This window comes from Cucurbita moschata, unplaced genomic scaffold (assembly GCF_002738365.1).
Source record: "Cucurbita moschata cultivar Rifu unplaced genomic scaffold, Cmos_1.0 Cmo_Scf00017, whole genome shotgun sequence".
Classification (NCBI taxonomy): domain Eukaryota; kingdom Viridiplantae; phylum Streptophyta; class Magnoliopsida; order Cucurbitales; family Cucurbitaceae; genus Cucurbita; species Cucurbita moschata.
Window position 1 is genome coordinate 3,440,890 of NW_019268533.1, and position 12,380 is coordinate 3,453,269.

Here is a 12,380-nt window from a genome sequence, read left to right on the forward strand (position 1 = left end):
AAAAAAAAAAAAAAAAAAAAAAAAAAAAAAAAAAAAAAAAAAAACTTGTGAACAGAGAAGAAGAAAGCTAAGATCACTCGAGTATTAAATTGTTAGGTACTTTTATAATATATATAAACATTTCGAGACTTTAATCATCATGCAAGGTGTCTATTGGTCGCATGCTCTATCTACTAATCATATTATTATGAATGTGTTTAGATGTGATCGGTTTGCAGATCACATTATTATGAATGTTATATATATATAAAGGAAAGTTGGTAAATAAAACCATCTTTATATGTTTTAATCTTTATATGATATGAGAAGGTTTATATTATAAGATAATTTAATATTAAGTTCTAATGATATTAAAATATAAAGGATACATTTTGATGCTATAAGTATAATTATATATAATATATAAACAAAGCTAATAATAACTAATTAATTAATAATAACTCATTTGGAGGAGGAGAAGATGTCATATGAAGAGGTCAATAGTTTTTTTTTTTTTTCTTTAATGATATTAAGTTCGTTTAATTAATTAGATTTGAGTTAGAAATTAAATAACAAGAATTAAATGACAGAATTCTCCCCCTACAGTTTTGCTTTTTTTAGACTTTTTATAATGTTTTGGGTATGTCCGCCCATTTTTTTTAAAAATATGCAACTTTTTATAGTTTTATTTTTTTAATTTTTTTTAATCTATAATGGATGCTATAGTAAAATTATGAAACTAAAATATATAATAACATTTTTTTAACGCTATAATATAGTATTTATAGCTTTGATCTTATGTTATAATGCACGTTACCTGAGCTAACTAAGTGACATCTCTCCATACCCTCAATAGATTAACCCAACTTAGTTTATATGATTTGCAGGTTGTTTTCAAATAAATGAAATTCTTTTTACCGGATTTGTTCATTGGTTTTTCTCAAATTAGATTTAGCTGAATCTAACATAAACAATTGATTTTAAAAAAATGTCTTAACACAAACTACGAAGAGTCATTGCTCAAAGTATATAATATCATAATATTAGAAATTTTACAATATGAACAATTGGTTTAGATGTAAAAACTATCTCAACCCAACTCTTGCTCAACTCCGAGCAATTGGTTTAGCTTCCTCCTTCTCCCTCTCCAACTTCCAATTTTCGCTCTCATAGCCTGGCAAAAAGTCCCAAATGTGGCTTTTTGGCTCTTAATCTCAAATTAATTAATTTTAATTAATTAATTGATATTTTGAGGATAACAAACATACTTTCAATTATTAACAATTGGTATCAGCTCTTATTGATTTTTTTTTATATAAACTTTATTTTTAGAGCTTATGGCAAATCTACGTGTTAAAAACGGTTTTTGTGAAGGACAATCAACTTCTAGACCTCCTTATTTTGATAGAACAAATTATACGTATTGGAAAGCTAGAATAAAAATTTATTTGCAATCCATTAATTATGAATTATGGTTGAATGTTAGTAAAGGCCCCTTACATTCCAATAAAAAATTGTAAATAACATTGAGAAGATTAAATTAGAGAATGAATTTGATGAATATGATATAAAAAAATGTTTTTTTTTAATGCTAGTGCTATAAATTATATTTATTGTGCCGTAAGTAATGATGAATTTAATAGAGTATCTAAGTGTTGTTCAGCATATGAAATTTGGAAAACTCTTCTAAGTAACTCGAACAAATTAAGTTAAAGAAACAAAAATGAGCATGTTAGCTCCTAATAAAATGGAAGCAAATGAATCTTTAAGTAATGAAGAAGTAGCAAATTTTTGCTTCATGACTCATAGTAACAAAGAGGATGAAGTCATGGCTCAGGGTAACAAAGAGGAGGAAGAAGACGAGGTAATTCTTGAATCTCCTTCTTACGATGAATTATTTAAAGTTTTTAAGGAGATGCAACTTGATTTACAAAACTTGGTTCAAAGTAGGTTATGTTTCAAAAGAAATATAAGGCTTCAATTATTAAAAATGAGTCTTTATTAAATGAAATTTATTGCTTTAAAGAGAATTAAAGAGAATAATCACAATGTTGTAAAATTTTATATATCCTATGAAAAGCATGTATTTGATTGGGACAGAAAACTACATTAATTGATAAAATTAAATTTCTTGAGCATGATTGTTGTGAAAAATATAAGTTAATTAAATTACTATAAGAAAAGGAATCAAATTACTATAAGAAAAGGAATCAAATACTATGCAAGAACTTAGTAAGGCTAAAAAGTCTATGAAAAAGTTAACTATAGGTGCTAAAAAATTAGATAAAATAATTGAAGCAGGCAAGCCTTACGGTAATAAAAGAGAATTAGGCTATATTGATGATTGTTCTACACCTTCAAGTTCTAAAACAATATTTATTAAAGCATCCCCATTATGTCATTATTGTGGTGTTGAAGATCATATTAGACCTAATTGCTTTAAATTAAAAAATTCAAAATTTTTCTCAAAATATAAGATTAAAGAATGTTTTAAAAAATAATTTTTCTATAGAAAATAGAATAAATAAACCAAGAAATGGTTTAAAATTCCTGATGTTATTTGTTTCTAGTGCGGTAAGTTTTTTAATATGAATGCAAACATGATTCCTAAATTTGTGAAAACTAACTTGTTAAGACCCAAAAGGTCAATCTTAAATATCTTTGTTTTTAGGTTTATTTGAAAGCCTCCAAATAAAATAAGTGGTATTTAGATTGCGGTTGCTCAAGACACATGACAGGAAACGAATCCATGTTTGTGAGTCTTTCCAAGAAGAATGGTGACTCAGTAACTTTTGGCGACAACAAGAAGGGTAAAATAATTGGTAAGGGTACTATACTATAAGGTAATGACTTTAGTACTCTCATTAAAAAATGTACTTTTAGTTGATGATTTTTGGAGATGTACTTGAGTTTTGATGATAAATCATAAAAAATGATATTTTGAAAAGGTAAAACTAGTTCAAAATGAAAAAAGTTTTTTTTTTAATTACTAAAATTAGGAGTGACCAATAGTGTAGCATTTGAAATTTTTTGTGAAGATGTTTTTATCATGACTTCTCCTCTGGAAGGATTTCTCAACAAAACTGTGTGGTTGAAAGAAAAAATCTTATTACCTAAATATTTTTAGGTGGAAGCTGTTAATACCACTTGTTATGTTTCACATAGAGTTTTAATTAAACCATGTTTAGGTAGAACTCCTTATGAATTTTGGCATAATAAAATTTCAAATATGGGGTATTTCAAAGTTTTTGGTTGCAAATGTTTTATTTTGAACAACAAAGAAAAGCGGTGAAAATTTGATTCTAAGACGGATATTGGTATTTTTCTTGGTTATTCATCTATTTATAGAGTTTTCAATCAGAGAATTTTGATTATAGAAGAATCTATGCATGTGTATTGGATGAATCTTGTAATAATATTGAGTCTATTTTTAGGGATGATTTAGGAAGAAATTTTGGAAATTTACTTGTTAGTGACAAAGGAAAAGAAACTCAAGAAGAAGTGGGCTTAAATTGAAAGGAGGAAGAAGGTTCTTCATCCGTGCCAAAAGTATGGAGGTATGCCTCTTCTCATCTCAAGGACTTGATTATTGGTGATCCCGAACAAGGTGCGAAAACTCGTTCCTCTATTAATTTATTTAATAATCTTGCTTTTGTTTCTCAAATTGAACAAAAAAAAAGTCTTAAAGATGCAGAAAATGATGAGTTTTGGATATTAACTATGCAAGAAGAACTAAATCAATTTGAAAGGAACAAAGTTTGGGAATTAGTCCCTAGACTCTCTAATATTTCAATTATTGGAATCAAATGGGTTTTTAGAAATAAAATTGATGAAAATGGAAATATCATTAGAAATAAAGCTAGACTTGTAGCTCAAGGTTATTGTCAGGAGGAAGGTATAGACTACAAAGAAACTTTTGCTCCCGTTGCTAGATTAGAAGCTATTAGAATGTTATTTGCATTTGCTTCTTACAAAAATTTTAGATTATATCAAATGGATGTGAAAAGTGCCTTCTTAAATAGTTATATTATGGAGGAAGTTTATGTAAACTAACTTCCTCTATTTGAAAATTTTAATTTTCTATTTAGCTATATAAGTTGAAAAAAAAAAGCTCTTTATGGCGGAAAACAATAGCTTGGTACAATAGACTTAGTAATTTTTTATTGAGAATGATTTCAAAATGGGTAAGTTCGATGGTACTCTTCTTATTAAAATTAAAGAAAAAGATATGCTATTAGTGCAAATACATATGGATGATATTATATTTGGTTCTACTCATCTTTCTTTATGTGAAATTTTTTCTAAATGTATGCATAATGAGTTTGAGATGAGCAAGAGAAAAACACCAAAGATTTACTCAAAAGGTTCGAGTTCAATGGAGGTAAGATTGCAAAAACTCCAATGAACACATCTACCAAGCTTGACAAGGATGAAAAAGGTAAATGTGTAGATATAAAATCTTATCGAGATAGATCTTTACTTTACTTCACTGCTAGTAGACTTGATATTATGTTTAGTGTATGTCTTTGTGCTAGGTTTCAATTTGTCCTAAGAAATCTCATTTACATGCCATTAAAAGAATATTTAAATATTTGTTTGAGACTATTAATTAAGGATTGTGGTATCCTAAAAATGTTGAATTTAAATTAGTAGGATATTTTGATGCAGATTTCAGAGGAAGTTTACTTGATCGTAAAACTATTAGTGGAACTTGTCCCTAGTTAATTAGTTTTTTGATTTAGTAAAAAGCAAAATTCTGTTGCCTTATCTACTACCGGATCAGAATATATTGTTGTTGCTAGTTGGTGTGTTTAAATTCTTTGGAGGAAATAAACTCTTTGTGATTTTTGGATTAAAATTTAATAGTGTGCCTATGTTGTGATAACATGAGTGCTATTAATTTAATTAAATAATATATTTAAAAATATTATAAAATCTTTAAGAGTTTTTTTATGGAAAAAATTTAAACCCTTTTATGCTAATTATCTCAATATATTTTGAATATATTTTTGAATGATTGCTCATTTCTGATAAATCTAAAATTTATCTTATGAATTTGAAACCTGAATGGAACTTATTCGATTTTAGAAAATTAACCCAATCCAACTCGAAATGCTATCTAATTGGACCCAATTCCTATAATTTAGGAAGGGTTCGTTTTAGTTGTTGTGTTCAATATATACCCTTGATGATAAGGTTGAAAATTTTGTTAAATGCATCCGTTTAATAATAAAATGAAGCTCATAGCGAGGCACGAGATGATCTGTAGTCATATGCTATTTTCTGTCCCTTTATTTTATTCATTTAGGGCTTTAAGATGACGTATGCTTCAACCACACAATCGAAGAAGTAGATATGAAGCAACTTGCCAAGACTTCGAAAGTCGAGGTCTTTCTCAATAATATAAGAGGAAAATGAGAGTATATACAATGTTATGAATTAGTCACTAAAAACTCTTCAATGTTCTCATCATTCCATGTCTTTTAATTAAAAAAAAAAAAAAAAAGTGTTTAGTGAACATTTTAAATTTAAAAGATCAAAATTTAAACGGGTCGCCAAGAGATAGATAACAAGAAAGAAGGACGCTTGGCAATGTCTTCCTCCCAAATTTATGGCCAAAACACAAATTGGCCACAATTGCGAGCCGATGAGAGCGAAAATTGGAAGTTTGGGTCAAAGTTGAATGGAAAATCGAGAGGGAGAGGAGGAAGCTAAACCAATTGCTCGGAGTTGAGCAATGAGTGTTTTTAAGTTTGGTTGAGACAGTTGTTAGACCTAAATCATTTGTTCGTGCTATAAAATTTCTAATATTATGATATTACATACTTTGAGCAAGGATCGTTTGTAATTTGCGTTAAAACATTTTAAATCAATGGTTGAATAATTTGAGAAAAACCAAGGAACAAATCTAGTAAAAAGAATTTCATTTATTTGAAAACAACTCGCAAACCATATAAATTAAGTTGGGTTAATCGAGTTTTTTATCCACCTCTATTGAGGGTATGGAGAGATGTCACTTAATTAGCTCAGATAACGTACATTATAACATAAGATCAAGCTATAAATAGTATATTGTAACATTAACCAATGTTTTATATATTTTAGTTTCATAACTTCATTATAGCATCCATTATAGATATATAAAAAAAAACTATAAAATGTTTCAAATTTTAAATAAGTACGCAAAACGTTATAAAAAGCCTATAAAAGAAAGCAAAACGAAACTGCTAGAATTCCGTGGAACGAAATTAATTCTTGTAATTTGATTTCTAACTCCAATCTAATTAATTAAACCAAATTAATATTATTTTAAAGAAAAATAAAATAAAATAAAATATGTCTATTGACCCTTCGACTTCTCTAGAAGATTACTTAATATTAAATTAATCTTCTAATATAAACCTTCTCATTTTCATTAATAATAGTAATACATAATATAATATAATATATATATAATATTCACATCACTTAAAACATAGGGTTTTATTTACTAACTTTCATGGACTATATATAACATTCATAATAATATGATCAGTAGATAGATCATATCGAAAGTTGTTTTTATTTAGTAACTCCCACGGAGTATATATATATTATGCGATAACAATATGATCAGCAGATAGATCATATCTAAAGTTGTTTTTATTTAGCTATTCTGATTAACGGATCAGTATTGAATGGCCTTTCACCTGCGATATTACCTCGTGGATTATAGATGCAACAGATGAATGTAGTAGGTGTGCATCTAACTTTAGCACATCCAATTTTCAGTGATTTTCTCCAAACCACACTTGAGTGTAATGACTACACATCCGGCCAACTACATAAGTATTGGTGCTACGATTATAGAATTGCTTCTCATTGACCCACTCTTCAACTGCAGCAGTGCCTGATAAGTCAGGTTTACCTTGTGCAATATTTTCCCCATATGGTCCCGATGAAGGCACTGGTTTACAGTTTTTTATGCATTGGTTGGCAACATTAGCTAGCATTTCGTCCCACTGGACTGGCCCAACACCAACTTCGGCACGGGCTTTGTTGTGGGCATTGAGAAAGTCTTGAGGTGAGTCTTGAGCGAGAGACGAGGGAAGCATGGCAAAGCTCAGGACATAGAATAGGAGGAGGGAGAGGTTGAAAAGATCCATTATTTGGAGTTGGTGTGGAGAAAATGGGATGGCTATGCAGTGATTTATAGGCATGAAGTTGTGGAATATTATACGAACAAGGAGATTATTTTAGGATTGTGGATTATCCAAAATATTATTAACAATTAAGATATTATCACTACTATTATTATTATTATTATTATTATTATTATTATTATTATTATTATTATTATTATTATTGTTATTACAATAATAATAATAATAATAATAATTATTATTATTAATTTAACCATTTGGAAGAATAGAACTTTTAGATCTAAATTATCTAATAACCCAAAAAAAAAAAAAATTAAGAATCCACTTAAGATTTTTTTTTGGAACAGACTACCTTGATAATTAAGGTTTTTAAACTCGTGATTCGAATGACTTCACAAAATAACCTGATCAAGACTACTTGAATAATTCTAGTATAGTCGTGAAAGTTACAAGTTCATGGATTAAGAAGTATAATATGCAACTTTCATTTTAAGATCCAAAATCTTTGTACTAAAACAACGACATGAATGTTTATAAAAGATTGTAACTCTCATGCCCGTTAATGTCACAATGACCACTCGTTAATTGTAACTGGATAATACTATAAAGGAAAAAGGAAAAGGTAAAATATGACTATTGACCTCTTTAAATGACATCTCCGACGTGTGAGAGGATGGTGGAGAGATGAAATTAGTTATTATTAATCGTAACCGCCACCTCTCATGAAATTATATTAATGTATTTATTAGGGAAGGGATTAGAGTATTTTGTAATTTTGATAAGGATTAACATATATGGTATATTAAACATGCCACATTATAACATGTGTCATAACATCTCATAATCATATCATCCCATCGAGTCTATCATTTCATAACCATATTATAGTCTCTATTTGAGCCATCAGACACTTTGAATTTATCGAAATGTTTATATATATATAAATAAAGTATCTAAAAATTGAATACTCTAGCAATCTAAGCTTTCTTTCTCTATTTGTTTCCATTTCTTTTTTTTATCTCTACTCAAAGTTTTTTTTTTTCTTTTTAATTTTCAAACTTTTTACTTTTTCTTTAAAAATGGGTACGGATTGATTTCCCAAAATTTACAAAAAAAAAAAAAAAAAAATCTTATAATTCTTGTTATTTAATTTCTAACTCAAAGCTAATTAATTGGAACGGAATTAATATAATTTGATAAAATTCAAGTCACATGTATTTCAGATAAAGGCAAGAAATCCCTATAAGGTTGACAACGGTATCATAATTCGAGACCATCACACATGCATAAGATGGTTGCATTTATTTTGTTAGATTTCGACTAGAATATGATGTTTTTAATTTAAATGTTTATTTATTTCATTTAGTAGCTCATTGTGTCGTATGTTTTTGAACACGTGAGTTCATGACAGTGTTTTAAGAAGAAATTTATGTTTTTTTTTAAGAAGTTTAGACATTTATTTCCTCTTATAAATGATATACGCTATTATGATAGTAGCGACTCTAGATAAGTAGAAATTTAGAGTCGTTACATCATCTCAAGTGATGTGGGTCTACAAAGTGTCGATCATTAGTTGACAATGATATGGGGTCTCTCCCCGATGGTTTATCATACTATATCTTTAATATTAGGGGTAGCTAGTAACTCTTAACAGTGAACTTAGAGTTTTCATATGTACTTATGATGAATATGAGTTGGTAGTGATAAGGTCGTGCCCTAAGATGATTATATGCGATGAGAAGTTTGCGTAGGGTGTGATTAAGAAATCTCCAACTATCTTTTAGACATGATTTAAACCTTCTTATTTTCATTATTTTATTAATAATAGGAAGATATACCATATCTAAAACATTCATAAGGGCATAGATCACAACTAAAGTTGTTTTTATTTAGTAACTATGACCGGTACTTTTATTTTAGTTATAATCATTCTCAGTGTAACGATCCAAAAAAAAAGAATAATAATAATAATAATAATAATAATAATAATAATAATAATAATAATAATAATAATAATAATTAAATAATTAAAATAATATTTTCCCTAAACTACTCTCTACTAACCTCCTTCCTCTCCCAACTATCTCTCCTCAACCAACTTATCGGTCAAAATCTTAAATCAGAATACAGGATTCATCAGTGGTTCCTACCATGAAAAAAAAAAAGAAAAAGAAAAAGAAAAAAATACCAACAACCAGATTTAGGACGGGAGCGGGAGATTTAATTATTGGAGAGAGATCTTGCTTTCTTATTACGGTAAGTCATATTTCATATCTCTTTTTCATTTATCCTATCTGTTTCCTTTTCCTTTGTCTAATTATTCAGATCTCTTTTCCCTACCCATCTATTTAGATTTTGGTTATGAGGTTATAGAAAATTAACTACAACTGAGGCTAATATCTGTCAATAGAATAAAAAAAAATATATATATATACAGAACAGAGATAAAAAATGGAAGATAAGAAGTAAATACAGAACAGAGAGGAAAGAAAAGAATCGGTTTAAAAAAAATTAACAGAGATAAAAAATAGAAGATAAGAAGTAAATAGAATAGAGAGGAAAGAAAAGATTCAGTTTAAAAAAAAATTAACAAATAAGAAAGGAAAGATTTGGGAAGAAGAATTTATATTTGATATCTGTGAATTTGAATGATAACAGAATTAAAAGAAGAAGAAAACAAAAAAAAAAAGAAGAAACAAGACAAAGGAAAGATTTGGAAAGAAGAATTAATTAGAGTACAGAAGAAAAATACAGACAGCTGGAGAGAGGCCAGAATATTGTTAACAAAATCAGAAAGAAAAGACAGAGCTGGAGAGAGGCCAAAATATTGTTAACAAAATCAGAAAAAAAGACAAATATATATATATAGGAGGCCAAATACGGTAAATAAAATCAAAAGAAAAGAGAGACAGGAAGAAATGCAGAAACAGAACTAAAAGAGAGGGTACAGAGAATACATACAGAGAAAAAACAGAACTAAAAGAGAGAGTACAGAGAAAAAAAGATAATAAGAGAGCAAGACAGAAATAAAAGAGAAAATACAGAGAAGCCAAAATACAAGATCAAAAGAAAAAAAAAATACAGAGAAAGAGAAAAATAAAAGAGAAGAGTTGGGAGTAAGAATCGATTGACCAATAATATGATTAATAAGAATTGATGATAAATTGGTCAAGAAGATGTCTTGAACAAAAATTGAGAGAAAAAGCAGAGTATAAGAAGAATATCATAAGACACGAAAGTAGTCACTCGAAATAAAAAATAGAAAATGAAATCTTAATATAAATAGAATATATATATAATATGTATATATATTTAGATGTATATTATAACGTTCCATGACTTTATCCATGCAAAGCCTTTAATGCTCGCATGAAGTTTAGCACATGAACCATTGTAAGAGTTAGAGAATTGAACATGAAATTGATGCCATGGATTCATATAGGTTGGCTTGGACACAAAGGAAAAAATCGAACTTTCATTAAGGATAAATTGGTGACACCCGTATAAGCTAACTAGGTAAGTGGCCTTACTATAGGATAGGCTAAAAATTGTATGAGTTACAATGTATGAACTATGTCGTACGATGCAGTATATGAGTTGAGTTATGATGATGTGTGAGTTACGATACTTGATGATGTGCTCAATATATATATATTTTGATGAATGTCATATTTGATATGTTTGATGCACTTTGTGGCAATATGATGAGTATGATGATTGCATGACGTTTACCTTAATATGATGATGTTTTCCATATTAAGCATGCTATATGATGATGAGTGCCATATTGCATCATGTCGTTAGATCGACATAGGACACAACCCTAAGAGCATGAAAATGATATTAATATAAATATCCACGAGTATGTGTTACCTAGAGTAACAAAGAGATGAGACTAAGGGGTTGTGTCAGAAGAGAAATTATGATGGATTTAGAGGGACCTTATGCATATTGTATGTTCATAAGCATAGGGCGACTTCCCCTAGAGATGATGAGTGCGGACGCGCACCATATGATGAGCGCGAATGCGCACAGGTGCGAACGCACACAGATGAGGGTGTTCATGAGGCGCATGACACTATGGGGTTCCGCTGACCTCCAGACGTCGCTACAGATTAGCTTGACCAGAGGGTCTAGGGGGTGTGCGAGCGCCTTGGGGATTCACACTCGAATATATGAGTCGTGTGTAGGGAAGTACTACACATCCAATTTGTCTGAGACTGGAGGCCACCCCTAAGATGATTAGAGATAGGTCCCTAAATCATGATTGCATGTGTTTGCATTTGCATGACCCCTATAGTGGGGCCACTTACCGAGTATTCTTTGAAATGCTCAGGTCGTGTGCCACATCATTTTTCAGGTAAAGGCAAGGCGCACTTGTACGGAGGACGGTGGCATCGCGATCAGAGACTGTGGCACGTGCATAGGGTAGACTCATTTTTTAAATTCTTAGTTTATAGGCTGTTTTGCATTTCATTGTTTCCATTGTTTTAAATTATTTTGTATTTGTTTTTATTTTCTCTAAATTTTAGTATTTTGTATTTAAACACGTAAGACCATGGATGTGTTTTCTAGAGAAGAAGTTGTTTTAAACGTTTTTCGAAGTTTACGTTATAAATGATGTTCATGTAAGAGTTATATTTCCGCTTTATAGATGAGCATGAGACGTTAGTGGCGACTCTAGACATGTGAAAATTTAGGGTCGTTACACTCAGAATAGCCTTTGGCCTCTTGACATTGCCTAGTGCATCATAGTTGTAAGTGATGAACCTACCATGATTGTTTGTGCGTTGCAGGTTATGAACCTACCATGATTGTTTGTGCATCTCTTTTTGACACATCAAATTCTCACTGACTTTCTCCACACCACTTGAGTGTAAGTACCACACACCTTGCCAGCTGCACAAATATTATGCGAGGATTGTAATATTGCTTCTCAGTGACCCACATCCAAACTGCAGCCATGCCTGATAAGTTGTAGCCTCTCCATGCAATATTTTCTCGATATGGTCCGCTTGAGTGCACCAACTTGCGCTGGTTTGCATATTGTCGAGCAAATCTAGTTACCCTTTCGTCCCACTTGATCGGCCTGTTGGGTTTTATGTCCTAAAGCTCATAGTTTTTAAACAAAAACATATTTTATTTTCAATAAAGTTATTATTGATGTTTATTCCGTAATGATTGTTATTGAATAAAGTGAATTTTACGATCATTAATCTAAATCCAATAAACTAAGAATACTCTGGCTATAGTATGATT

The 12,380-nt window shown here is 29.7% G+C and overlaps 1 pseudogene; it reads right to left on the reverse strand.

Moving 5' to 3' along the window:
- Positions 1-6,621: 6,621 nt before the first annotated feature.
- On the reverse strand, positions 6,622-7,149 carry LOC111455550 (annotated as a pseudogene).
- Between the last annotated feature and the right edge of the window lie 5,231 nt (positions 7,150-12,380).